Source organism: Asterias amurensis, chromosome 14, assembly GCF_032118995.1.
Source record: "Asterias amurensis chromosome 14, ASM3211899v1".
In the NCBI taxonomy this organism is placed as follows: Eukaryota; Metazoa; Echinodermata; class Asteroidea; order Forcipulatida; family Asteriidae; genus Asterias; species Asterias amurensis.
In genome coordinates this window covers 19,756,700-19,784,308 of record NC_092661.1, presented here as the reverse complement: position 1 = coordinate 19,784,308, position 27,609 = coordinate 19,756,700, and the positions used below count along the sequence as shown (strand labels likewise).

At 36.6% G+C, this 27,609-nt stretch overlaps 1 long non-coding RNA gene across 3 annotated transcripts; it reads right to left on the bottom strand.

Annotated features, from left to right (window-relative positions):
- Nucleotides 1-9: 9 nt before the first annotated feature.
- LOC139946922 (uncharacterized) lies at nt 10-27,609 on the bottom strand. Of its 3 annotated transcripts, none has more exons than XR_011787294.1 (15): nt 27,400-27,609; nt 22,809-22,899; nt 21,532-21,577; nt 20,981-21,055; nt 20,191-20,267; nt 17,058-17,149; nt 15,612-15,657; nt 15,061-15,135; nt 14,271-14,347; nt 12,108-12,199; nt 11,331-11,376; nt 10,787-10,857; nt 9,993-10,069; nt 8,450-8,520; nt 10-3,804 (listed from the first exon to the last, which is right to left on the bottom strand). It is a non-coding gene; the product is annotated as an uncharacterized lncRNA (long non-coding RNA). The 3 variants fall into 3 exon arrangements; XR_011787292.1 differs by lacking the exon at nt 27,400-27,609 and adding an exon at nt 26,061-26,470; XR_011787293.1 differs by lacking the exon at nt 27,400-27,609 and adding an exon at nt 25,700-25,818.

Below are 27,609 nucleotides of genomic sequence, written 5' to 3'. Positions count from 1 at the left end.
CCCCGAAAAGGCAAATTTTTCAAATTTGGTCCGAAAATAAAATGGTCTGAACCACTATAAAGAACAAGCTTAACCCCTTGTAGTTCTTTTGTACACAAAATCCTGGCCTAAACAGGTCCATTTTTAAAATTTGGCCAAAAAAATAGAATGGTCCGAAAAACACTCAGAAGTACAAGTTGCGTTTTTTTAAATAAAAAATCCTGGCACAAAAAGGCTCATTTAAAATTTTGGCCAAAAAATATCATTGTCCAAAATCCCTCCAAAATGCAAGTTTAAACCCCTTGCAGTATTTTTAACCAAAAATCCTGGCTCAAAAAGGCCCATTTTAAAAAAAATTCCCAAAAATATAATGGTCCGAAATTGCTCAAAAGTATGAGTTTAACCCATTGCAATTATTTTTTCTCAAAAAATCCTGGCTCAAAAAGGCCCATTTTAAAAAATTGGCCATCAAACTTAATGGTCCGAAATTGCTCAACAGTGCAGTATTTTTAACCAAAAATCGTGGCTCAAAAAGGCCCATTTTAGAAAATTGGCAAACAAATATAATGGTCCGAAATTGCACAAAAGTACAAGTTTAACCCCTTGCAATTTGTTTCCATAAATCCTGGCTCAAAACGGCCATTTATAAAAATTGGCCAACAAATTTAATGGTCCTCAATTGCTCAAAAGTACAAATTTAAACCCTTGTAGTATTTTTAACAAAAAATCTTGACTCAAAAAGGTCCATTTTTAAAAAATTGGCCCAAAAATATAATGGTCCGAAAACACTTGAAAGAATTAACCCCTAATTTTAAAGGGGCTTGGACACATGCAACCAAGGAATGTGGAGTCCTACTTCCGGCCAGGATTACAGCTGCGTTGTTGATCTTAAAGATGCATCAGGGAGATGATTATGGTTTTATAACAAATGGTTGGCAAACGGGAGTAGTTCCTGATTCTACTGTGAATAAGGGACTGTGTTATGTAGGAGTAGAGGACTGCCCTGGCAATCAAGGTGGTGGACGACAGGACCCCTCCGAAAGGGAGCTGCAATGGCCTTGACGATCTCTGAATACAAGTTGGGGCTGGTATCCTGGGACCTGCAGGTGGTGGCCCTGCCTTGGACTAACCTTACCAGGATAAAATTAGGACAATTATGCACAGCTTACAAACTGTGCAGAGTACAGTACAAATAAACTTGTGTAACCAGTTGTATACAAAATAGGACAATAAGCAATATTTTGTTACCAAGTTCCTGATTGTTTATTTAAAGACCAGTTTCAGTTAGTGTCAAACAGAATGGATGCAGAATAAACAACAATAACAATCGGAGAAAAGCGTTAAATTGTGTTTGTGCATTTTGTCCGAGTTTGTCTTTAAAGCAATAATCCTGGCTCAAAAAGGCCCATTTTTTAAAATTTGCCAAAACAAATAATGGTCAGAAATTGCTCAAAAGTACTTGCAGTATTTTTAACCAAAAAATCCTGGCTCAAAAAAGCAAATTTTTTAAAATTGGCAAACAAATATAATGGTCCGAAATTGCTCAAAAGTACAAGTGATTTTAACCAAAAATCTTGGCTAAAAAAGGCCCATCTTTAAAAATTTCCCCAAAAAATATAATTGTCAGAAATTGCTAAAAAGTACAAGTTTGCAGGAGTTTCAACCAAAAATCCTGGCTCAAAGAAGCCCCATTTTAAAAATTTGCCAAAAAATATAATGGTCCAAAATTGCTCAAAACTACAAGTTAAACCCCTTGCAGTATTTTAAACCAAAAATCCTGGCTAAAAAAAAAACAATTTAAAAAAATTTGCCACAAAATATAATGGTCCAAAATTGCTCAAAAATACCAGTTTAACCCCTTGCAGTATTTTTAACAAAAAATCCTGGCTCAAAAAAGCCCATTTTTAAAAATTTGCCAAAAAATATAATTGTCAAAAATCGCTCAAAAGTAAAAGTTTAACCCCTTGCAGTATTTTTAACCAAAAATCTTGGCTAAAAAGGCCCATTTTTAAAAATTTGCCAAAAAATACAATGGTCCGAAATTGCTCAAAACTACAAGATTAACCCATTGCAGGAGTTTCAACAAAAAATCATGGCTCAAAAAAGGGCACTTTTAAACAATTTGCCAAAAAATATAATTGTCAAAAATCACTTAACAGTACAAGTTTGACCCCTTAAAGTATTTTTAACAAAAAATCTTGGCTCAAAAAGGCCCATTTTTTAAAATTAGCAAAAAAATAAATAAAAAATTGGTCCTTAATTGCTCAACAGTACAAGTTTAACCCTTTGCAGTATTTTTGACAAAAAATCCTGGCTCAAAGAACCCCATTTAAAAAAATTGACCAAAAAATATAATGATCCGAAATTGCTCAAAAAGGCCAATTTTTAAAAATTGGCCCAACAAATATAATTGTCAGAAATTGCTCAAAAGTACAAGTTTAACCCCTTGCAGGAGTTTCAACCAAAATCCCTGGCTCAAAAAGGCCACTTTTTCAAAAAATATAATTGTCCAAAATCGCTCAAATGTACAAGTTTAACCCCTTGCAGTTTTTTTAACCAAAAATCTTGGCTCAAAAAGGCCCATTTTAAAAAATTTGCCAAAAAATATATTTGTCCAAAATTGCTCAAAAGTAAAAGTTTAACCCCTTGCAGTATTTGTAACCAAAAATCCTGGTTCAAAACACACCATTTTTTTTAAATTTGCCAAAAAAAATAATGGTCAGAAATTGCTCAAAAGTACAAGTTTAACCCCTTGCAGTATTTTAACCAATATTCTTGGCTCAAAAAGGCCAATTTTTAAAAATTGGCCCAACAAATATAATTGTCAGAAATTGCTCAAAAGTACAAGTTTAACCCCTTGCAGTTTTTTTAACCAAAAATCTTGGCTCAAAAAGGCCCATTTTTAAAAATTGGCCCTAAAATATAATGGTCCGAAATTGCTCAAAACTACAAGTTTAAACCCTTGCAGTATTTTAACCAAAAATCTTGGCTCAAAAAGGCCAATTTTTAAAAATTGGCCCAACAAATATAATTGTCAGAAATTGCTCAAAAGTAAAAGTTTAACCCCTTGCAGTTTTTTTAACCAAAAATCTTGGCTCAAAAAGGCCCATTTTTAAAAATTGGCCCTAAAATATAATGGTCCGAAATTGCTCAAAACTACAAGTTTAAACCCTTGCAGTTTTTTTAACCAAAAATCTTGGCTCAAAAAGGCCAATTTTTAAAAATTGGCCCAACAAATATAATTGTCAGAAATTGCTCAAAAGTAAAAGTTTAACCCCTTGCAGTTTTTTTAACCAAAAATCTTGGCTCAAAAAGGCCCATTTTTAAAAATTTGCCAAAAAATATATTTGTCAAAAATTGCTCAAAAGTCAAAGTTTAACCCCTTGCAGTATTTGTAACCAAAAATCCTGGTTCAAAACACACCATTTTTTAAAAATTTGCCAAAAAAAATAATGGTCAGAAATTGCTCAAAAGTACAAGTTTAACCCCTTGCAGTATTTTTAACAAAAAATCCTGGCTCAAAAAGTCCCCATTTTTCTAAATCTCCCCAATATTTGTTTTCCTGATCACAAATGTTACACAAATACAACAGTACAAGTTCGTAACCAAACATAGCAAAATGTTTCCCCACAAACAGGTTTAGTATCACCTAAATTCATTTGGCTTCAATTACTCCAAGACAAGTATTCCTTAGTAGCTGCATATGTGGTGCTTACCACTGTATAGACAAGGGAAAGTTCTCTAGGATGGATTATTGGATGGTTGTTCCAGTCAACTGCCATTCCTGAATCTATCAATGCTTGACATGGATTCATGAGTGGGTTTCTGTAACAGTAGAAAAAATAGAAATGAATACCCGGGTTATTGTGATTCTAGAACAATTAAACACTCCAATAGCAAGGCCCAATGTCATGGTCCTGCTTACCATGAGATTATGTGCTTACAGCCTGCTGTAAAGTGTGTGAATCTATGACCTGAACACACACACAAGCAGTGCAACAAAGTATGGACCAGAATAACAGAGTCTGACAGCACTTTTTATAATAACTGGAATAAGCAAGAATTTACCCTTGCTTATGGTCAACAGATTTATGAAATAGAATTTCTGCTAAGAGGCGCTCTGTAAGCACAAAACTGCTGCTTACATGTTTAAGGAAATTGGGCCTGGAACATGCAAGCAAGCAGTGCCATTGGGCCTGAAGGTTTGGACCCTACAAACCAGAATACTAAATACCTAGAACATGTATATGAATAACTCTTACAATGAATAATAGCATTTTTTAAGCAGAATCTAATGGAAAGACTTCTGTGCAGTATTTCTTTTGAACATTCTAATCATCCATTTAAATTAAAGTCAATTAAACTATTTCTGTGATGTCACTCTATTGTTGAAAGTGTAGATTATTTTATCGAATCTACACTTAACTGTAGCTTCGTTACGAATCTACACTTAGGCATAAGTGTAGATTCGAAACATAATCTACAGTTGAGTGTAGAGTGTACAACGCTAATAAATAGTTCAACTTGATAATTACTGTCTTTCCAAACTGAAAGATAGCATGAAGTGCAACAAAACGTAGCTGAAAATATGTTATCTTTTAATTTACTAACAAAAATTCCTGTTTAGAAAAAATCACTTCAGTAACATAATGAATTGTTAGCTGAGCAAACTGACGTTGTACTCGATAATGTTGCAAGCACTAAAGACTGCCCATTATACTTAGTAAAATAATTATAAAAATAATGTAACCAAACGTCGTTTGACAATGTATACAAAATTGGATAGACTAACTAGTGTTGTTACATTGATAAATCCAATTAATTGGATAGACTAACTAGTGTTGTTACATTGATAAATCCAATTAATTGGATAGACTAACTAGTGCTGTTACATTGATAAATCCAATTAATTGGATAGACTAACTAGTGCTGTTACATTGATAAATCCAATTAATTGGATAGACTAACTAGTGTTGTTACATTGATAAATCCAATTAATTGGATAGACTAACTAGTGTTGTTACATTGATAAATCCAATTAATTGGATAGACTAACTAGTTTGTTACATTGAAAATCCAATTAATTGAAACTGTTTTTACATAACCATAAGGGGGAAATAGTTTAAGTCAGAGAATAGACTCTAAAGTGTAGATTTGTGAATACAATGTACTCGCCTTTGGCTCGTACATTCTATTCACGAATCTACACTTTCTCGTCCATTCTCCTTAACAGAGTTAGAGCAAGAGTTGATGGATGCTATCATGGTTCAGTTTACAGCCCCTGTTATTTTTCTCGTATTGCCTAAAGTGCGTTTTGGCAACCCCAACCAGAAAAATATTTGAGCTTTGGTCATTGGTTGAATGCGGTGACCAAACAGTAACCAACTTGTTGGCTCAGTTTGGCTCGATTTCAAGATGGCTGACTCTCAAGGCAAACTTTCAAGAATATCAGCGGAATTCTTTTTAAAATGAAATAACCTCAAGAGATGTAATTATGTCATGAACTATTTCTGGTAACCGCTTTCTCATAGCTCTAAGAATTTTTTTCGGTCAGTGAACTTTACATCAGAAATTTGTTTCCAGTGATGGTCCCCAAAACACACCCCAAAGTGCTTAAATTTAACTTGACCATAAGCTAATAAAGTGTACACAATAAAACTAAGGGTTTTAATTAACGTCAGATCCAAAGTTCTGTAGAAGAGTTGGTGGTCCAGTGGAAAGACTCAGTGACTTTGGACACTATGGTCCTGGGTTCAATTCTCACTGTGTGTTAGTCTGGCCAGTAATTTTTTCTTTCCATTGCCTGTGTGCATTCTAAGGATTTCAATTAACATAAGATGCAAGTTTCTTAAGAAGAGTTGGTGGTCCAGTGGAAGGACTCTGTGACTCCAGACACTTGGGTCCCTGGTTCAAACCCCACTCTGTTACTTTTCGTTTTCATTGCCTGTGTCCGTTCTAAGGGTTTTAATTAATGTCAGACATGAGTTTCTTAAGAAGAGTTGGTGGTCCAGTGGAAGGACTCAGTGACTCTGGACCCTATGGTCCTGGGTTCAATTCCCACTCTGTTACTTTTCTTTTTCATTGCCTGTGTCCATTCTAAGGGTTTTAATTAACGTCAGATGCAACATTCTTAAGAAGAGTTTGTGGTCCAGTGGAAGGACTCAGTGACTTCAGATGCTATGGTCCTGGGTTCAAATCCCAATGTATTTTATTATATTTTTCATTACCTGTGTCCATTCTAAGGGTTTTAATTAACGTCAGATACAAGTTTCTTAAGAGGAGTTGGTGGTCCAGTGGAAGGACTCAGTGACTCCAGACGCTATGGTCCTGGGTTCAATTCCCCTGTGTGTAACTCTGGCCTTTTTATAAAAACGAACTAAATTAAAAATATTAAATTTTAGCAAAAGGAGCTTTTTCTTATTCTTATTCTAGTTTCCTAAGCACGGACCTCAGGTTCTGCGTACACACACAGGATTTGAACCGGGGTCAGTGGCTCCCTAACGCATCGTCTACCCTGTTGAGCAAACGGGTCCCCCCCGTTAAAATGTGTTCGTTTCTAATATATAAAGAATCAATTTGTACTTAGTAAATTTTTCAAACTTGGCTCAGTGCATTATGTATACAGCAGGCACAGGAGTCTAATGACTAGGTATTGGGACAAGACAAGGTAAGGCCTATGGGGAAAGTTTGTACTTAGTAAATTTCACTCATTCAGCTCAATAGTAAGTAATGGGATAAGATGACTGGACATTGGATGAGGTTTGGGGAGTGTCTTCTAAGGGGAAGTTTGTACTTTTGTAAATTTCACTCATTCAGCTCAATAGTAAGTAATGGGATAAGATGACTGGATATTGGATGAGGTTTGGGGAGTGTCTTCTAAGGGGAAGTTTGTACTTGGTAAATTTCACTCATTCAGCTCAATAGTAAGTAATGGGATAAGATGACTGGACATTGGATGAGGTTTGGGGAGTGTCTTCTAAGGGGAAGTTTGTACTTAGTAAATTTCACTCATTCAGCTCAATAGTAAGTAATGGGATAAGATGACTGGACATTGGATGAGGTTTGGGGAGTGTCTTCTAAGGGGAAGTTTGTACTTGGTAAATGTCACTCATTCAGCTCAATCTATAGGAGAAGTAGTAAAATGAGTTTGATAAATTGACATCAGGTGGGGACTACAGTAGGCTATCAAAGGGGAAGTTTGTGCAGTTTCTGGGAATGTTGGAAATGGACACAGGCAACTAAAAATGGTTTACTAGAATTCTGACACTAAGCATATGACATAAGAGATGTTTGTTTATTTATTTACACAAACGTATTTTACAAAATGTTTCATGTTACAACCAATAGTTCTGAATAATGGATACATTTGCATAAATACTAACTTACGAGAAAAGTAGGCGATTTCTGTCTATTCCCAAATTAAAAGAAAGTCTGTTATTTGAGTGTGGGACTGGAGACAATTGAAGATTTAACGTAAAATAAAAAAGCTTATCCTTGTTTCATGGACGAATTAATTAACTCCAGTTTTTAGTTATAAATGAACACACCACCATTAAATTAAACCAATGTCGGAATATTTCATCTTGGTCTCATTTTGACACAAAATGAGAAACAATTGCTTTTTTTTTCAGGTATTTGATGTTCATATTTGGCTTTAAAGAACCAGTGATTTAACGGATCTCCACACGTTATTTCCTCAAATTCAAATGGAATTAATTTCCATGGAGGATTAATCTGGTGTATTCTTTAAATAAGTGATCTTTTAGGTTATAATAAATCTTATAACACCAAATCCTTTGAACATTAATTTAGATGTACTTGTATATTGATGAATTTGTTAACATTCATGTTGCTTTAAAGGCACTGTACATGTTTGGTAATTGTCAAAGACCAGGGTTCTCACTTGGTGTATCCCATCATAACCATAATAACAAGCCTGTGAAGATTTGGGCTCAATTGGTCATCAAAGTTGCGAGAAAATGATGAAAGAAAAAACACCCTTGTTTGACAAATCTGTGTGCTTTCAGATAGGAATAAAAGACTTCTCGCTAAAAGTCTTTCAATATTTAAGTGAGAAAGTACCTCTTTCTAAAAAACTACTTTACTTCACAATGTTTTATACTATCAACAGCTCTCAAATGCCCGTTCGTCAGTTTTTAAGTTAATATTTGTTTTGAGTAATAACCAAACATGTATCTTCCCTTTAAAGAGTTTCTCTAAAGATTAACTAATTCCAGTCATCCAGAATGGTCTCAATTATTATGGTAGTACAGTGAACAGTAATGTTGCCAGACCATGAATTTTTCCCAATATTTTCAAATTTTCTTTTTCAGTCATGTCTCTTTACTCTGTACATTTAGGAACAGAATGAATGATGTATGCAAACATTGTCCCCTCCCTTTGTTTTGCTCCCTATACTACTATGAACAATTTACAATTATGGATGACCATTTATTAATGTCAGTCTTACCAGATCTTGGAAACAGTTCAGACATTCCTTGTAAGTTTGATAAATGTAGATGATGTTAGATGAGCAGCTTTCTGAAAGTAAAGATTGGAATGTTTAATAAATCATGGCTCAGAATGTTTTGCCTAGAAACTGAGTTGAAACTGTCCTGTAAATCTTCTTTTAAAATATCCTCTGCAGAGAAAGCTTAACCCCCTTACAGCTACTTAGTCCCTAACTATTCCTCATTGAGCCAGTGATGCACCCTGGGGAAGAGGGCTCAAGGAGCTGTCAATATTGAACAAAGTTAAAAGACATTGAAGGTGGAATTGGCACCCCCCCCCCCCGCCCCCTAACACCACCTCATGTTCTCATCTGAAGGCAGAGAAATCCCTAACTATTGCTCATTGAGCCAGTGGTGCACCCTGGGGAAGAGGGCTCAAGGAGCTGTCAATATTGAACAAAGTTAAAAGACATTGAAGGTGGAATTGGCACCCCCCCCGCCCCCTAACACCACCTCATGTTCTCATCTGAAGGCAGAGAAATCCCTAACTATTGCTCATTGAGCCAGTGGTGCACCCTGGGGAAGAGGGCTCAAGGAGCTTAAGGGTGCACCCCACCAAATAATCTCCCATAGCACACAGTGCAAAATGCTAAATATTCAAAAATACACGTAAAATACTTAAAAGTCTCACAGCTTTTAACTTGAAAGGGAAAATTATTGATTGACTCTTGAACTTTTATTCTCTGCTCAATTTTATATGGGGAGTCCCTGGGCCCGTCGAGTTATTCTCACTCCTAGTAAAAACACCCCTTCACAGGTCTAATTTTCAAACCGTCCGAGCATCAATCTTGAAAAATGTCCCTACACCTCTCAGCAAATAGGACCATTTATTTCAGGGCCTATGTCATCCAAAATACCTCAAGCTGAAAGTCAACAACCCCCAGGTCACAATATTGGGCAACATTTTTACACTGAAATGCTTTCTGGGGGCTCTCAAATCTGTCCAATATAGAATATTTTCAGGGCCAACAAAACATTAATGAGCTCGACGCTCTGTTTTCTCCTATTTGGTGGGGTGCACCCTTCAGCCTCCCCCAAGAGGCTGTTAGTATTGAACAAAGTTTCAAGACATCGAAGATGGAATTTGCACCCCCCCCCCCCCCACCACCACCCATCTCCCCGTTTGGAGGCAGAATTTATTTAATCTAAGGATTAGTTCCTTAAATATGTATTACAGGAAGGACAAGGTAAAATATGTTTTGTCTTATAGACAATGATTATTTCTTGCAGTTTGGGCCACCTCCTTCCACTTCAACATCATCAACAACTTTACACAACGAAATAAATTTGGCAATATTTATTTTGTTTTTTAAATAAACTCTACTAATGTCTACTATCTTGTTCTTAAAATTGTCAGTTTCTTTCCTTTTTGCTCGTTGTCTTTTTCATTCTAATTTTAAGGGGGGGCCTGAATAGTTAGTATCTCTGAGGGCTGCCTCAACCAAAAAAACCTTAACTTTGTGCTTTGGTCTCACACAAAGCCTGGTTATATACACAGCTTACCTATAATTCAATTTCCATCGGAGATGAACTTGTCCATAGTTTGCGTAACAAAGAGATGACTTCAAATGACAGACGACCTGAATGAAGAGACCAGCAGTGTTATCAAATTTGGGCTTCAAATTAATTAAAAAATCACAAGTGGGAAGGAAGTAAAGCAGTTTAATCAAATTCAAGACAATTATTTTAAAAATCAAAAGCAACAAGTCAAGCAGTTTCATCACATTTGGGCCCAAGATTTGATAAATCACAAGAGAAGAAACTGCTTAACTAGTTTAGTCAATCTAAGACAAAATAGGGCTTGACAAACCATCGATAGACTAGACTAAACCTTTTATCTAAAGCATTATCCATGGTTGGGCTGATGTTTAGTTATAATCCAAGAATTCATACAAAACTCATTCTTACAGACTCTGAATATTTCTCCAAAATAAAAGAAGAATGTGCAAGTAATAATTTTATTTGTCAAAATAAAACATAATCTAATATTAATTTCATTGAAGTATCTGTCACTTGTGTCCCATTAATATTTTGCCCTTGGAAAAACCATTTCTGATGAACAGAAAAAGTAAAGGTTACAGCACATTGTAAACCATTAGGCCTACATGGATAAGGTGTTCAAGCGTAGTCCCACATCCCATAGTGACGGATATGCTATATAAGATGCCACTGTTATTATTATTATTATTTGGGGCACAAATTGTAACTTTCCTAGTCTTTATTTGTAGAGAACACATCACCAAAACCCGTAGACATTATTAATTTGTAAATCCTGTAGATTTAATTAAATATCTGACCTCATATGATGAGAAACAGGGCTGGTGTTACTTTGTGTGTAGATGGCTCAACATTTCAAACAACAAACTTCCTGAAATACAAAAACAACTTCATGAACATTTCATAAAGAAAAATGGCAACAACCAAATTTATGTCCACCCATCAAACTGTAGTTCAAGAGCAAAAAGTGATTAGAAAAATATCATCCACAAGTCTTTAAAAAGATAACTATGTTTTTTTCTTATCCCAAACGTAGCTTAATATTCCCCATTAAGATAAGCTGATTTTTTTTCTTAAAATGCAGTATCTTTTGACATTTCTCCCCAAAAGTATCACTTTCTAGTAAATGTGTTTGTGATTTACATTGAAGTAATTTATTATAGGCCTATATTGAAGAGAAAAAAAATAAAGTTGGGAAACTGTAACTATATGTTTGCAGGGTGGATGGACTATTTCATAAAATGACCAGAAAGTATACAAGGCTTATTCCTTACATGTTTCAACATAAAATCTTCCCCATTTTAACAATGTTTGCAAACATACAAAATGTATGTATGTCTTTACCTCTTGCCAAAGAAACTGCTCTCTATAACATCAGACAAGGAGCTTCCTGTATACAAAGAAATAAAATACAGCAATGAATTAAAGAGTTTTATTGAATATTCCCAGACATCTTGCAATTAGTCAGAATGAAAACCATGTAAGCATGATATATTAATAGACATTCTAGACAATTTAATCTTTTCCTATTGTGCAAGATAATTTAAAAAACGAATTCAACAAGAACTAGCAATCCCCGACCCCCCCCCCCCCCCCCTCCCCTCTGTGAAAATAATAAACTAATTGATGTGTATTTTAGGAACTGTTTACTCAGTACTAATCCCGAGTGAAGAAAAATTATTAAGCATATAAAAACCCCGAATGGGATTTGAACCCTGGATATTTGCCATTCTACAGCACATGTCTCAACACTAGCCCATAGAGCTTGCCTGGCAGCTATGAGGCAGTTCGAATCCTGGAAACTGCAATAGATTAATAGATGTTAAATTTGCCAGCTCAAAGACACAAGTGCCGTTCAGGAATTGAACCACCAGAACTGGAATCCGATACACTAGACCAGTCGACCATAACCGGCCACTAACCCCCCCCCCCCCAGCCCCTTGATCATGTGAAGCATATCAAAATTCACTTTATTTTACTCAGGTGGAGTGGAACCCACAACCTTTGCCAGTTTGAGCTAGACAGCATTTTTTTCTTAAATTTGCATCAGGGATATGGAATATAAATTTGTTTTTTTGTGATAAACAAACAAGAACTCTTAGAATGCAAAGCAATGTTTACCTTTTTAGAAGCATTTTCTTCTCTTGGGATTGGTGACTTCTACATTTACATCCTGAACCATCAAATACCGACTTAAGAGGATGGGCTGCATTCTGAAATGAAAACAAAAACGGAAAAACAAAATAAAATCTAAATTACCTCTGTAAAGAACGTATGTTCTGAGCAATCTTTCAACATCAGACTCATAGTAACTATGAGTGATGGGGTTCATTGCAATTGCAACTCTTCAGTTTATGAATTGACAGAAATTATCAGCTTCGCATCAGTCAGGAGCCCCCCCCCCCCAATCACCACAAAAAAGGCAATCCTAAATAATCTGATTTCCAAATGTATCAGAAATGTTAATCACAAGAGTGATCAAATTGACTATATTTATATTAATGGTTGTGTCAAGAGCATTTCTGTGCAACATTTGTAATGGGAGTAATTTTTGCTGAACGGATAACAACAATTTCTTTTACCAAAACTCACCAACGGAGCACACATACAACCAATCAGCTTAAACCAAAACGCAGGTTGCCACAAGGTGAGCACATTTTATTGATTTGCACAATCACAGATCATTAAGAATAATCCATGTTATTAATATTAGAATGTGTGCCATGATTTTTGAAAGTGGTGATTAGCAGGAAATCTGGTGGTTAGTCTGGCAAAAATTGTCAAAAAATTGCCCCCTGTTGACAATGGTGATTATTTATTGGTTTGGTGGATAATCACTGCAATTGAAAACATGATATTGTAACTTGAATGTAAATACGTGTCAAAGAGAGGGCGCACCAAGCTCTAGATACACACAGATATGGCAGAGTCTTCATGGTCGTCCTCAACACAATCCACTTATCTTCATTATTTATAAAATTGTTTAAAACATTTATTACTATCCTGTTCAGCTAACGAGAAAAGAGAATTCCACTCCAGGCTGGCGCAGACAAAGTCCATAAGGCTTCATCCAAATGAGTCCATACCCAGCAGCCGACGGTCAATGGCATGGTTCGAATACTACATATGCTACATCCACTGAGCAATTCGAGTGAGGCACCATTGGTTGATTTTGCCTGGTACCAGTCAAAATGATTGAAGGCTCCAACAACTTCACTAATTCACAAAAACATCTACAAGTAACTAACCGGTAAAATGTGACCACTGTGGGGCCTCTCGTTTGCAGGCTGTAAGCAGACAGTCATGTCTTCCGGATATCAATTATTTTACAGGGGGAAATTATTGTTTTTTCTGTATGAAGAGATTTAAAAGGTCAGCTAAAAAATGGCGCCCGTGCCCTCGTGTGCATGTGATGCTGCATGTGATGAATGTTGCTTTAGCCAACATGATTGGTTTGTGATTATCACGTGGTGTGCACTGAACTTATAAATTTAAATGACACTACAGCATGCAAGACGCAGTATGTTTATACTGTGCCCATCTATGGATTCCCAACTAGTCAACAAATTTAAAACAAGTGACTGTTGGTGTGTTATAAAACAAACCAAAGTGCTAATTATCGACCATTTTAATTGCCACACACAAACGACGCTGCAGTATTAATCAGAGTTTTGTTGATCAGAATTTAACCGTTGGGTGCAGTAGCATATTTATTCTTTTCCTAAGGCATTACGATTTACAAAATTGTGTCTCGTGTGAATTGCCCACAACCAAAACTTCACAGGCCTAAAAAAAAAACATAAGTAAGAGAAAAATGGACTTCGTGATCAATCAACAATACACAGAAACAAAAACACGTTTCACGATTTTATTCATAACTTGTAGTGAAATTTTATTCTTGTGTCTCGCTTTTCACAGAATAGCATTGGCATACGCTAACCAAGAACAATACGTGTTCGGTTGTAAAATTATTCAATGATAATTTACCTGGACTTCTTGATTATTGCATGCATTTTGGGCCACCTCCGTCCACTCAACATCATCAACAACTTTACACAACCAAATAAATTTGGCAATATTTTATTTGTTTTTAAAATAAACTCTACTAATATCTACTATCTTGTTCTTAAAATGTTCAGTTTCTTTCCTTTTTGCTTGTTTTTTTTTTCATTCTAATTTTAAGGGGGGCCTGAATAGTTAGTATCTCTGAGGGCTGCTTCGACCAAAAAAACCTTAACTTTGTGCTTTGGTCTCTCACAAAGCCTGGTTATATACACAGCTTACCTATAATTCAATTTCCATCGGAGATGAACTTGTCCATAGTTTGCGTAACAAAGAGATGACTTCACATGACAGACGACCTGAGTGAAGAGACCAGCAGTGTTATCAAATTTAAGCATTATCCATGGTTGGGCTGATGTTTAGTTATAATCCAAGAATTCATACAAAACTCATTCTTACAGACTCTGAATGTTTCTCCAAAATAAAAGAAGAATGTGCAAGTAATAATTTTATTTGTCAAAATAAAACATAATCTAATATTAATTTCATTGAAGTATCTGTCACTTGTGTCGCATTAATATTTTGTCCTTGGAAAAACCATTCTGATGAACAGAAAAGGTAAAGGTTACAGCACATTGTAAACCATTAGGCCTACATGGATAAGGTGTCAAGCGTAGTCCCACATCCCACAGCGCCAGGAGCCTCACTGAGTGACGGATACGCTATATAGACGATGTGACCTCTGACGTTACACGAAAACAATAACATGATTCGCGTTCGCGCACATACCGCCGGGCAAAACCTTTGTGTTTTGGCAGCCAGCTAGAAAGTGTACGCAATCTTACTATGACTGCGCAACTCAGTGCCCAGCGAAACATGACGTATATAGTGTTTTGTCAACAGAGGGCGGTTTGAATGTAAACAAAGGTCACATCGTCTATAAGATGCCACTGTTATTATTATTTGGGGCACAAATTTTTACTTTCCTTATCTTTATTTGTAGATAACACATCACCAAAACCCGTAGACATTATTAATTTGTAAATCCTGTAGATTAAATTAACTATCTTACCTCATGTGATCAGATACAGGCTGGGCTGGTATCACTTAGTGTGTAGATGGCTCAACATTTCAAACAACAAACTTCCTGAAATACAAAAACAACTTCATGAACATTTCATAAAGACAAATGGCAACAACCAAATTTATGTCCACCCATCAAACTGTAGTTCAAGAGCAAAAATTGATTAGAAAAATATCATCCACAAGTCTTTAAAAAGTTAACTACGCTTGTGAATATTTTTTTCTTATCCCAAACATAGCTTAATATTCCCCTTGAAGATAAGCTGACTTTTTTTCTTAAAATGCAGTATCTTTTGATATTTCTCCCGAAAGTATCACTTTCTAGTACATGTGTTTGTGATTTACATTTAAGTAATTTATTATAGGCCTATGTTGAAGAGAAGAAAAAAAAATAAAGTTGGGAAACTGTAACTATATGTTTGCAGGGTGGATGAACTATGACCAGAAAGTATACAAGGCTTATTCCTTACATGTCTCAACATAAAATCTTCCCCATTTTTACAATGTTTGCAAACGGACAAAATGTATGTATGTCTTTACCTCTTGCCAAAGTTACTGCTCTCTATAACATCAGACGAGGAGCTTCCTGTATACAAAGAAATAAAATACAGCAATGAATTAAAGAGTTTTATTGAATATTCCCAGACATCTTGCAATTAGTCAGAATGAAAACCATGTAAGCATAATGGTATATTAATAGACATTCTAGACAATTTAATCTTTTCCTATTGTGCAAGATAATTTAAAAAATGAATTCAACAAGAACTAGCAATCCCCGACCCCCCCCCCCCTCCCCTCTGTGAAAATAATAAACTAATTGATGTGTATTTTAGGAACTGGTTACTCAGTACTAATCCCGAGTGAAGAAAAGTTATTAAGCGTATAACCCCTAATGGGATTTGAACCCTGGATATTTGCCATTCTACAGCACATGTCTCAACACTAGCCCATCGAGCTTGCCTGGCAGCTACGAGGCAGTTCGAATCCTGGATACTGCAATAGATTAATAGATGTTAAATTTGCCAGCTCAAAGACACAAGTGCCGTTCAGGAATTGAACCACCAGAACTGGAATCCGATACACTAAACCAGTCGACCATAACCGGCCACTAACCCCCCCCCCCCCCAGCCCCTTGATCATGTGAAGCATATCAAAATTCACTTTACTTTACTCAGGTGGAGTGGAACCCACAACCTTTGCCAGCTTGAGCTAGACGTTTTACTTTACTCAGATGGAGTGGAACCCACAACCTTTGCCAGCTTGAGCTAGACGTTTTACTTTACTCAGGTGGAGTGGAACCCACAACCTTTGCCAACTTGAGCTAGACGTTTTACTTTACTCAGGTGGAGTGGAACCCACAACCTTTGCCAGCTTGAGCTAGACGTTTTACTTTACTCAGGTGGAGTGGAACCCACAACCTTTGCCAGCTTGAGCTAGACGTTTTACTTTACTCAGATGGAGTGGAACCCACAACCTTTGCCAGCTTGAGCTAGACGTTTTACTTTACTCAGGTGGAGTGGAACCCACAACCTTTGCCAGCTTGAGCTAGACGTTTTACTTTACTCAGGTGGAGTGGAACCCACAACCTTTGCCAGCTTGAGCTAGACGTTTTACTTTACTCAGGTGGAGTGGAACCCACAACCTTTGCCAGCTTGAGATAGACGTTTTACTTTACTCAGGTGGAGTGGAACCCACAACCTTTGCCAGCTTGAGCTAGAAGCTTTACTTTACTCAGATGGAGTGGAACCCACAACCTTTGCCAGCTTGAACTAGAAGCTTTACTTTACTCAGGTGGAGTGGAACCCACAACCTTTGCCAGCTTGATCTAGACGCTTTACTTTACTCAGGTGGAGTGGAACCCAAAACCTTTGCCAGGTTGAGCTTGACAGCATTTTTTTCTTAAATTTGCATCAGGGATATGGAATATAAATTTGTTTTTTTTGTGATAAACAAACAAAAACTCTTAGAATGCAAAGCAATGTTTACCTTTTTAGCAGCATTTTCTTCTCTTGGGATTGGTGACTTCTACATTTACATCCTGAACCATCAAATACCGACTTAAGATGATGGGCTGCATTCTGAAATGAAAACAAAAACGGAAAAACAAAATAACATCTAAATTACCTCTGTAAAGAACGTGCGTTCTGAGCAATCTTTCAACATCAGACTCATAGTAACTATGAGTGATGGGGTTCATTGCAATTGCAACTCCTCAGTTTATGAATTGACAGAAATTATCAGCTTCGCATCAGTCAGGAGCACCCCCCCCCCCCTAATCACCACAAAAAAAGGCAATCCTAAATAATCTGATTTCCAAATGTATCAGAAATGTTAATCACAAGAGTGATCAAATTGACTATGTTTATATTAATGGTTGTGTCAAGAGCATTTCTGTGCAACATTTGTAATGGGAGTCATTTTTGCTGAATGGATAACAACAATTTCTTTTACCGAAACTCACCAACGGAGCACACATACAACCAATCAGCTTAAACAAAAACGCAGGTTGTCACAAGGTGAGCACATTTTATTGATTTGCACAATCACAGATCATTAAGAATAATCCATGTTATTAATATTAGAATGTGTGCCATGATTTTTGAAAGTGGTAAATATGGGGAATCTGGTGGTTAGTCTGGCAAAAATTGTCAAAAAATTGCCCCCTGTTGACAATGGTGATTATTTTTTGGTTTGGTGGATAATCACTGCAATTGAAAACATGATATTGTAACTTGAATGTAAATACGTGTCAAAGAGAGGGCGCAACAAGCTCTAGATACACACATATATCGTAGGAGGTCCTGTTTTCGAGGTGTCCCTAATATTGTGGCAAATCTTTTACCTCTCTGTGCGTGATGTAAACAGTCCCAAGATAAAAATTGTGTGGTTTTATTCGCCAAGCAAAGAGTCTCCTCTTCTTTGACCAAAACTTAGAAACACGTAAGGCTCCACTGGTCATTTGCACTTGTAAATGCAAAAAGTTTGGTATTTTAGGCATTTCTACAAGGTACACAAATGTCATAATGTTGAGGCCATATAAAAATATTTGCCCACCGAAAAAGTTTCATCAAACGCTATTTCAATTCACAATTCATGATGATCAAAATCATGTGACTGAATGTTTTGCTGAGCATTCTTGAAAAAAAATATCGAGGCTTAAAGAAGCCATGTGCCTTATATCATTTTCTAATATTTTTGGAGATTTTTATTTTGTAACCCTCGTATCAATACTATTATTTATATTAAAATTTAACATCAGCTTGTTGATTCAATTATCACTGTTTATTTATACGCTTTATTATAAATATTAAGAAATTATTCACACTTTTTATATTTTTTTTATTTTTTTTATTTTTTGCAAGTTACCATGGTAATTTTAAAAATTTAATAAAAAAATATTTTGAATAAAATGAAGGCAACTGCTGGCTATACAGTCATACACAGAGTCTCAAAGAACACTTGTAGTCACTGCAGATGTTTCTTCCATGTATGGCTTCACCGGGAAACCATACTTTCTCGTTTGCCGTGAAAACAGGAAAAACTCAAAACAAATGGGGCCAGTTGAAGTCGTCCAAGATCGGTTTGTGGTGTGAACATTTCAATGTCCATCAAGTTTTGATACATGTTTGCATACTTCGTATTAACAAATGAAGATAATTAGGGCATCGGTTGATATATGGCATCATTATTTTTTTCCCAATTCAAAGAAAAAGGCATAATAGCGTGATAACTGGTAAGCAGAGGATATGCAGAGTCTTCATGGTCGTCCTCAACACAATCCACTTATCTTCATTATTTATGAAATTGTTTAAAACATTTATTACTATCCTGTTTTTCCTGTTCAGCTAACGAGAACAGAGAATTCCACTCCAGGCTGGCGCAGACAAAGTCCATAATGCTTCATCCAAATGAGTCCATACCCAGCAGCCGACGGTCAATGGCATGGTTCGAATACTACATATGCTACCTCCACTGAGCAATTCGAGTGAGGCACCATTGGTTGATTTTGCCTGGTACCAGTCAAAATGATTGAAGGCTCCAACAACTTCACTAATTCACAAAAACATCTACAAGTAACTAACCGGTAAAATGTGACCACTGTGGGGCCTCTCGTTTGCAGGCTGTAAGCAGACAGTCATGTCTTCCGGATATCAATTATTTTACAGGGGGAAATTATTGTTTTTTCTGTATGAAGAGATTTAAAAGGTCAGCTAAAAAATGGCGCCCGTGCCCTCGTGTGCATGTGATGCTGCATGTGATGAATGTTGCTTTAGCCAACATGATTGGTTTGTGATTATCACGTGGACGGTGTGACTGAACTTACAAATTTAAATGACAATACAGCATGCAAGACGCAGTATGTTTATACTGTGCCCATCTATGGATTCCCAACTAGTCAACAAATTTAAAACAAGTGACTGTTGGTGTGTTATAAAACAAACCAAAGTGCTAATTATCGACCATTTTAATTGCCACACACAAACGACGCTGCAGTATTAATCAGAGTTTTGTTGATCAGAATTTAACCGTTGGGTGCAGTAGCATATTTATTCTTTTCCTAAGGCATTACGATTTACAAAATTGTGTCTCGTGTGAATTGCCCACAACCAAAACTTCACAGGCCTAAAAAAAAACATAAGTAAGAGAACAATGGACTTCGTGATCAATCAACAATACACAGAAACAAAAACACGTTTCACGATTTTATTCATAACTTGTAGTGAAATTTTATTCTTGTGTCTCGCTTTTCACAGAATAGCATTGGCATACGCTAACCAAGAACAATACGTGTTCGGTTGTAAAATTATTCAATGATAATTTACCTGGACTTCTTGATTATTGCATGCATTTTGGGCCACCTCCGTCCACTCAACATCATCAACAACTTTACACAACCAAATAAATTTGGCAATATTTATTTGTTTTTAAAATAAACTCTACTAATATCTACTATCTTGTTCTTAAAATGTTCAGTTTCTTTCCTTTTTGCTTGTTTTTTTTTTCATTCTAATTTTAAGGGGGGCCTGAATAGTTAGTATCTCTGAGGGCTGCTTCGACCAAAAAAACCTTAACTTTGTGCTTTGGTCTCTCACAAAGCCTGGTTATATACACAGCTTACCTATAATTTAATTTCCATCGGAGATGAACTTGTCCATAGTTTGCGTAACAAAGAGATGACTTCACATGACAGACGACCTGAGTGAAGAGACCAGCAGTGTTATCAAATTTAAGCATTATCCATGGTTGGGCTGATGTTTAGTTATAATCCAAGAATTCATACAAAACTCATTCTTACAGACTCTGAATGTTTCTCCAAAATAAAAGAAGAATGTGCAAGTAATAATTTTATTTGTCAAAATAAAACATAATCTAATATTAATTTCATTGAAGTATCTGTCACTTGTGTCGCATTAATATTTTGTCCTTGGAAAAACCATTCTGATGAACAGAAAAAGTAAAGGTTACAGCACATTGTAAACCATTAGGCCTACATGGATAAGGTGTCAAGCGTAGTCCCACATCCCACAGCGCCAGGAGCCTCACTGAGTGACGGATATGCTATATAGACGATGTGACCTCTGACGTTACACGAAAACAATAACATGATTCGCGTTCGCGCACATACCGCCGGGCAAAACCTTTGTGTTTTGGCAGCCAGCTAGAAAGTGTACGCAATCTTACTATGACTGCGCAACTCAGTGCCCAGCGAAACATGACGTATATAGTGTTTTGTCAACAGAGGGCGGTTTGAATGTAAACAAAGGTCACATCGTCTATAAGATGCCACTGTTATTATTATTTGGGGCACAAATTTTTACTTTCCTTATCTTTATTTGTAGATAACACATCACCAAAACCCGTAGACATTATTAATTTGTAAATCCTGTAGATTAAATTAACTATCTTACCTCATGTGATCAGATACAGGCTGGGCTGGTATCACTTAGTGTGTAGATGGCTCAACATTTCAAACAACAAACTTCCTGAAATACAAAAACAACTTCATGAACATTTCATAAAGACAAATGGCAACAACCAAATTTATGTCCACCCATCAAACTGTAGTTCAAGAGCAAAAATTGATTAGAAAAATATCATCCACAAGTCTTTAAAAAGTTAACTACGCTTGTGAATATTTTTTTCTTATCCCAAACATAGCTTAATATTCCCCTTGAAGATAAGCTGACTTTTTTTCTTAAAATGCAGTATCTTTTGATATTTCTCCCGAAAGTATCACTTTCTAGTACATGTGTTTGTGATTTACATTTAAGTAATTTATTATAGGCCTATGTTGAAGAGAAGAAAAAAAAATAAAGTTGGGAAACTGTAACTATATGTTTGCAGGGTGGATGAACTATGACCAGAAAGTATACAAGGCTTATTCCTTACATGTCTCAACATAAAATCTTCCCCATTTTTACAATGTTTGCAAACGGACAAAATGTATGTATGTCTTTACCTCTTGCCAAAGTTACTGCTCTCTATAACATCAGACGAGGAGCTTCCTGTATACAAAGAAATAAAATACAGCAATGAATTAAAGAGTTTTATTAAATATTCCCAGACATCTTGCAATTAGTCAGAATGAAAACCATGTAAGCATAATGGTATATTAATAGACATTCTAGACAATTTAATCTTTTCCTATTGTGCAAGATAATTTAAAAAATGAATTCAACAAGAACTAGCAATCCCCGACCCCCCCCCCCCTCCCCTCTGTGAAAATAATAAACTAATTGATGTGTATTTTAGGAACTGGTTACTCAGTACTAATCCCGAGTGAAGAAAAGTTATTAAGCGTATAACCCCTAATGGGATTTGAACCCTGGATATTTGCCATTCTACAGCACATGTCTCAACACTAGCCCATCGAGCTTGCCTGGCAGCTACGAGGCAGTTCGAATCCTGGATACTGCAATAGATTAATAGATGTTAAATTTGCCAGCTCAAAGACACAAGTGCCGTTCAGGAATTGAACCACCAGAACTGGAATCCGATACACTAAACCAGTCGACCATAACCGGCCACTAACCCCCCCCCCCCCAGCCCCTTGATCATGTGAAGCATATCAAAATTCACTTTACTTTACTCAGGTGGAGTGGAACCCACAACCTTTGCCAGCTTGAGCTAGACGTTTTAATTTACCCAGGTGGAGTGGAACCCACAACCTTTGCCAGCTTGAGCTAGACGTTTTACTTTACTCAGGTGGAGTGGAACCCACAACCTTTGCCAGCTTGAGCTAGACGTTTTACTTTACTCAGATGGAGTGGAACCCACAACCTTTGCCAGCTTGAGCTAGACGTTTTACTTTACTCAGGTGGAGTGGAACCCACAACCTTTGCCAGCTTGAGCTAGACGTTTTACTTTACTCAGGTGGAGTGGAACCCACAACCTTTGCCAGCTTGAGATAGACGTTTTACTTTACTCAGGTGGAGTGGAACCCACAACCTTTGCCAGCTTGAGCTAGAAGCTTTACTTTACTCAGATGGAGTGGAACCCACAACCTTTGCCAGCTTGAACTAGAAGCTTTACTTTACTCAGGTGGAGTGGAACCCACAACCTTTGCCAGCTTGATCTAGACGCTTTACTTTACTCAGGTGGAGTGGAACCCAAAACCTTTGCCAGGTTGAGCTTGACAGCATTTTTTTCTTAAATTTGCATCAGGGATATGGAATATAAATTTGTTTTTTTTGTGATAAACAAACAAGAACTCTTAGAATGAAAAGCAATGTTTACCTTTTTAGCAGCATTTTCTTCTCTTGGGATTGGTGACTTCTACATTACATCCTGAACCATCAAATACCGACTTAAGATGATGGGCTGCATTCTGAAATGAAAACAAAAACGGAAAAACAAAATAACATCTAAATTACCTCTGTAAAGAACGTGCGTTCTGAGCAATCTTTCAACATCAGACTCATAGTAACTATGAGTGATGGGGTTCATTGCAATTGCAACTCCTCAGTTTATGAATTGACAGAAATTATCAGCTTCGCATCAGTCAGGAGCACCCCCCCCCCCTAATCACCACAAAAAAAGGCAATCATAAATAATCTGATTTCCAAATGTATCAGAAATGTTAATCACAAGAGTGATCAAATTGACTATGTTTATATTAATGGTTGTGTCAAGAGCATTTCTGTGCAACATTTGTAATGGGAGTCATTTTTGCTGAACGGATAACAACAATTTCTTTTACCGAAACTCACCAACGGAGCACACATACAACCAATCAGCTTAAACAAAAACGCAGGTTGTCACAAGGTGAGCACATTTTATTGATTTGCACAATCACAGATCATTAAGAATAATCCATGTTATTAATATTAGAATGTGTGCCATGATTTTTGAAAGTGGTAAATATGGGGAATCTGGTGGTTAGTCTGGCAAAAATTGTCAAAAAATTGCCCCCTGTTGACAATGGTGATTATTTTTTGGTTTGGTGGATAATCACTGCAATTGAAAACATGATATTGTAACTTGAATGTAAATACGTGTCAAAGAGAGGGCGCACCAAGCTCTAGATACACACATATATCGTAGGAGGTCCTGTTTTCGAGGTGTCCCTAATATTGTGGCAAATCTTTTACCTCTCTGTGCGTGATGTAAACAGTCCCAAGATAAAAATTGTGTGGTTTTATTTGCCAAGCAAAGAGTCTCCTCTTCTTTGACCAAAACTTAGAAACACGTAAGGCTCCACTGGTCATTTGCACTTGTAAATGCAAAAAGTTTGGTATTTTAGGCATTTCTACAAGGTACACAAATGTCATAATGTTGAGGCCATATAAAAATATTTGCCCACCGAAAAAGTTTCATCAAACGCTATTTCAATTCACAATTCATGATGATCAAAATCATGAGACTGAATGTTTTGCTGAGCATTCTTGAAAAAAAATATCGAGGCTTAAAGAAGCCATGTGCCTTATATCATTTTCTAATATTTTTGGAGATTTTTATTTTGTAACCCTCGTATCAATACTATTATTTATATTAAAATTTAACATCAGCTTGTTGATTCAATTATCACTGTTTATTTATACGCTTTATTATAAATATTAAGAAAAAAAATAGAAAAAAAACAAATAGAAATCAGATTTTGAAGCCAGTAATTATTCACACTTTTTATATTTTTTATATTTTTTTTATTTTTTGCAAGTTACCATGGTAATTTTAAAAATTTAATAAAAAAATATTTTGAATAAAATGAAGGCAACTGCTGGCTATACAGTCATACACAGAGTCTCAAAGAACACTTGTAGTCACTGCAGATGTTTCTTCCATGTATGGCTTCACCGGGAAACCATACTTTCTCGTTTGCCGTGAAAACAGGAAAAACTCAAAACAAATGGGGCCAGTTGAAGTCGTCCAAGATCGGTGTGTGGTGTGAACATTTCAATGTCCATCAAGTTTTGATATATGTTTGCATACTTCGTATTAACAAATGAAGATAATTAGGGCATCGGTTGATATATGGCATCATTATTTTTTTCCCAATTCAAAGAAAAAGGCATATCGTAGGAGGTCCTGTTTTCGCGGTGTCCCTATTATCGTTGCAAATCTTTTACCTCTCTGTGCGCGATGTAAACAGTCCCAAGATAAAAATTGTGTGGTTTTATATGCCAAGCAAAGAGTCTCCTCTTCTTTGACAAAAACTTAGAAACATGTAAGGCTCCACTGGTCATTTGCACTTGTAAATGCAAAAAGTTTGGTATTTTAGGCATTTCTACAAGGTACAAAAATATGTGATAATGTTGAGGCCATATAAAAATATTTGCCCAGCGAAAAAGTTTCATCAAACGCTATTTCAATTCACAATTCATGATGATCAAAATCATGTGACAGAATGTTTTGCTGAGCATTCTTGAAAAAAAATACCGAGGCTTAAAGAACCCATGTGCCTTATATCATTTTCTAATATTTTTGGAGATTTTTATTTTGTAACCCTCGTATCAATACTATTGTTTATATCAAAATTTAAACATCAGCTTGTTGATTCAATTATCACTGTTTATGTATATACTTTATTATAAATATTAAGAAAAAAAATAGAACAAAAATAAATAGAAATCAGATTTTGAAGCCAGTAATTATTCACACTTTTTATATTTTTTTTTATTTTTTTTTATTTGTGCAAGTTACCATGGTAATTTTAAAAATTTAATAAAAAAATATTTTGAATAAAATGAAGGCAACTGCTGGCTATACAGTCATACACAGAGTCTCAAAGAACACTTGTAGTCACTGCAGATGTTTCTTCCATGTATGGCTTCACCGGGAAACCGTACTTTCTCGTTTGCCGTGAAAACAGGAAAAACTCAAAACAAATGGGGCCAGTTGAAGTCATCCAAGATCGGTGTGTGGTGTGAACATTTCAATGTCCATCAAGTTTTAATACATGTTTGCATACTTCGTATTAACAAATGAAGATAATTAGGGCATCGGTTGATATAAGGCATCATTATTTTTTTCCCAATTCAAAGAAAAAGGCATAATAGCGTGATAACTGGTAAGCAGAGGATAATAGCGTGATAACTGGTAAGCAGAGGATATGGCAGAGTCTTCATGGTCGTCCTCAACACAATCCACTTATCTTCATTATTTATGAAATTGTTTAAAACATTTATTACTATCCTGTTTTTCCTGTTCAGCTAACGAGAACAGAGAATTCCACTCCAGGCTGGCGCAGACAAAGTCCATAAGGCTTCATCCAAATGAGTCCATACCCAGCAGCCGACGGTCAATGGCATGGTTCGAATATAGACCCAGTAACTGGGGCGCTGTACTCCTTTTCAACAATTTTTGACTTTATCTGTCGTACTAGCGCCCCAGGGAATGGCACAGAATTTTAACGAATACCCAGTTTTTTGCGACACCCAGCCACAAAAAATGCCTCAAAATGACATAAAGACCAAACAAACTAGCTCAAAAATCGCCTACTCTATTCTCGATACGTCTAGGATGTAACATCAGGCATTTAATTGTACTCACGATCATTTTTTAAACTCCAAATCGATGATTTTTAACTCCGCATCGTGGAGCGATTGACAAGTCTGCGATTTTCGGATGTGTATGGTAACGAAACATGGCGTCGCGTTGTGGGTGGATGTCCATCAACGGCTGTTTAATGCTACACTTGTTACAGGCGTTGCAGCGAATGCTATACATTGTACACGGGGATGGGTACAGGCGCTGCAGCTAGCGAGTGCCCACGTGCGTTCAATCATGGTCAACGTAACTTACACGGTGCCGGGTTGTTGGAAAATTATCAGAAAGGGGGTGAAAGGTTCTCAGAAAGGGAATATTGTCTGAAAGAGGGGATTTTTCTGGTCTGAAGTCTGCTGGATGAAGCTGGATGGTTCTGGATGAAGTCTGCTGGTCTGGATTTTTCTGGTCATCGCCCCCCCCCCCCCAAAAAAAAGGAAAAAAACGAAAAAAAGGGGAAAAAAGATGATAAATAAATAAAACAAAATTCTACAGTGACACTGGCAGCACTTAACATTATAAGAAGCAATTTAACCATGCACAAAAATCGTAGGCCTAGATGAAGTTCAGCGGTTTTTATTTATTTATCATATTTTCCCCCTTTTTTTTTTTTTTTTTTTTGGGGGGGGGGGCGATGACCAGAAAAATCCCCTCTTTCAGACAATATTCCCTTTCTGAGAAACTTTCACCCCCTTTCTGATAATTTTCCAACAACCCGGCACCGTGTAAGTTACGTTGCCCATGATTGAACGCACGTGGGCACTCGCTAGCTGCAGCGCCTGTACCCATCCCCGTGTACAATGTATAGCATTCGCTGCAACGCCTGTAACAAGTGTAGCATTAAACAGCCGTTGATGGACATCCACCCACAACGCGACGCCATGTTTCGTTACCATACACATCCGAAAATCGCAGACTTGTCAATCGCTCCACGATGCGGAGTTAAAAATCATCGATTTGGAGTTTAAAAAATGATCGTGAGTACAATTAAATGCCTGATGTTACATCCTAGACGTATCGAGAATAGAGTAGGCGATTTTTGAGCTAGTTTGTTTGGTCTTTTTGTCATTTTGAGGCATTTTTTGTGGCTGGGTGTCGCGAAAAACTGGGTATTCGTTAAAATTCTGTGCCATTCCCTGGGGCGCTAGTACGACAGATAAAGTCAAAAATTGTTGAAAAGGAGTACAGCGCCCCAGTTACTGGGTCTAGTTCGAATACTACATATGCTACATCCACTGAGCAATTCAAGTGAGGCACCATTGGTTGATTTTGCCTGGTACCAGTCAAAATGATTGAAGGCTCCAACAACTTCACTAATTCACAAAAACATCTACAAGTAACTAACCGGTAAAATGTGACCACTGTGGGGCATCTCGTTTGCAGGCTGTAAGCAGACAGTCATGTCTTCCGGATATTAATTATTTTACAGGGGGAAATTATTGTTTTTTCTGTATGAAGAGATTTAAAAGGTCAGCTAAAAAATGGCGCCCGTGCCCTCGTGTGCATGTGATGCTGCATGTGATGAATGTTGCTTTAGCCAACATGATTGGTTTGT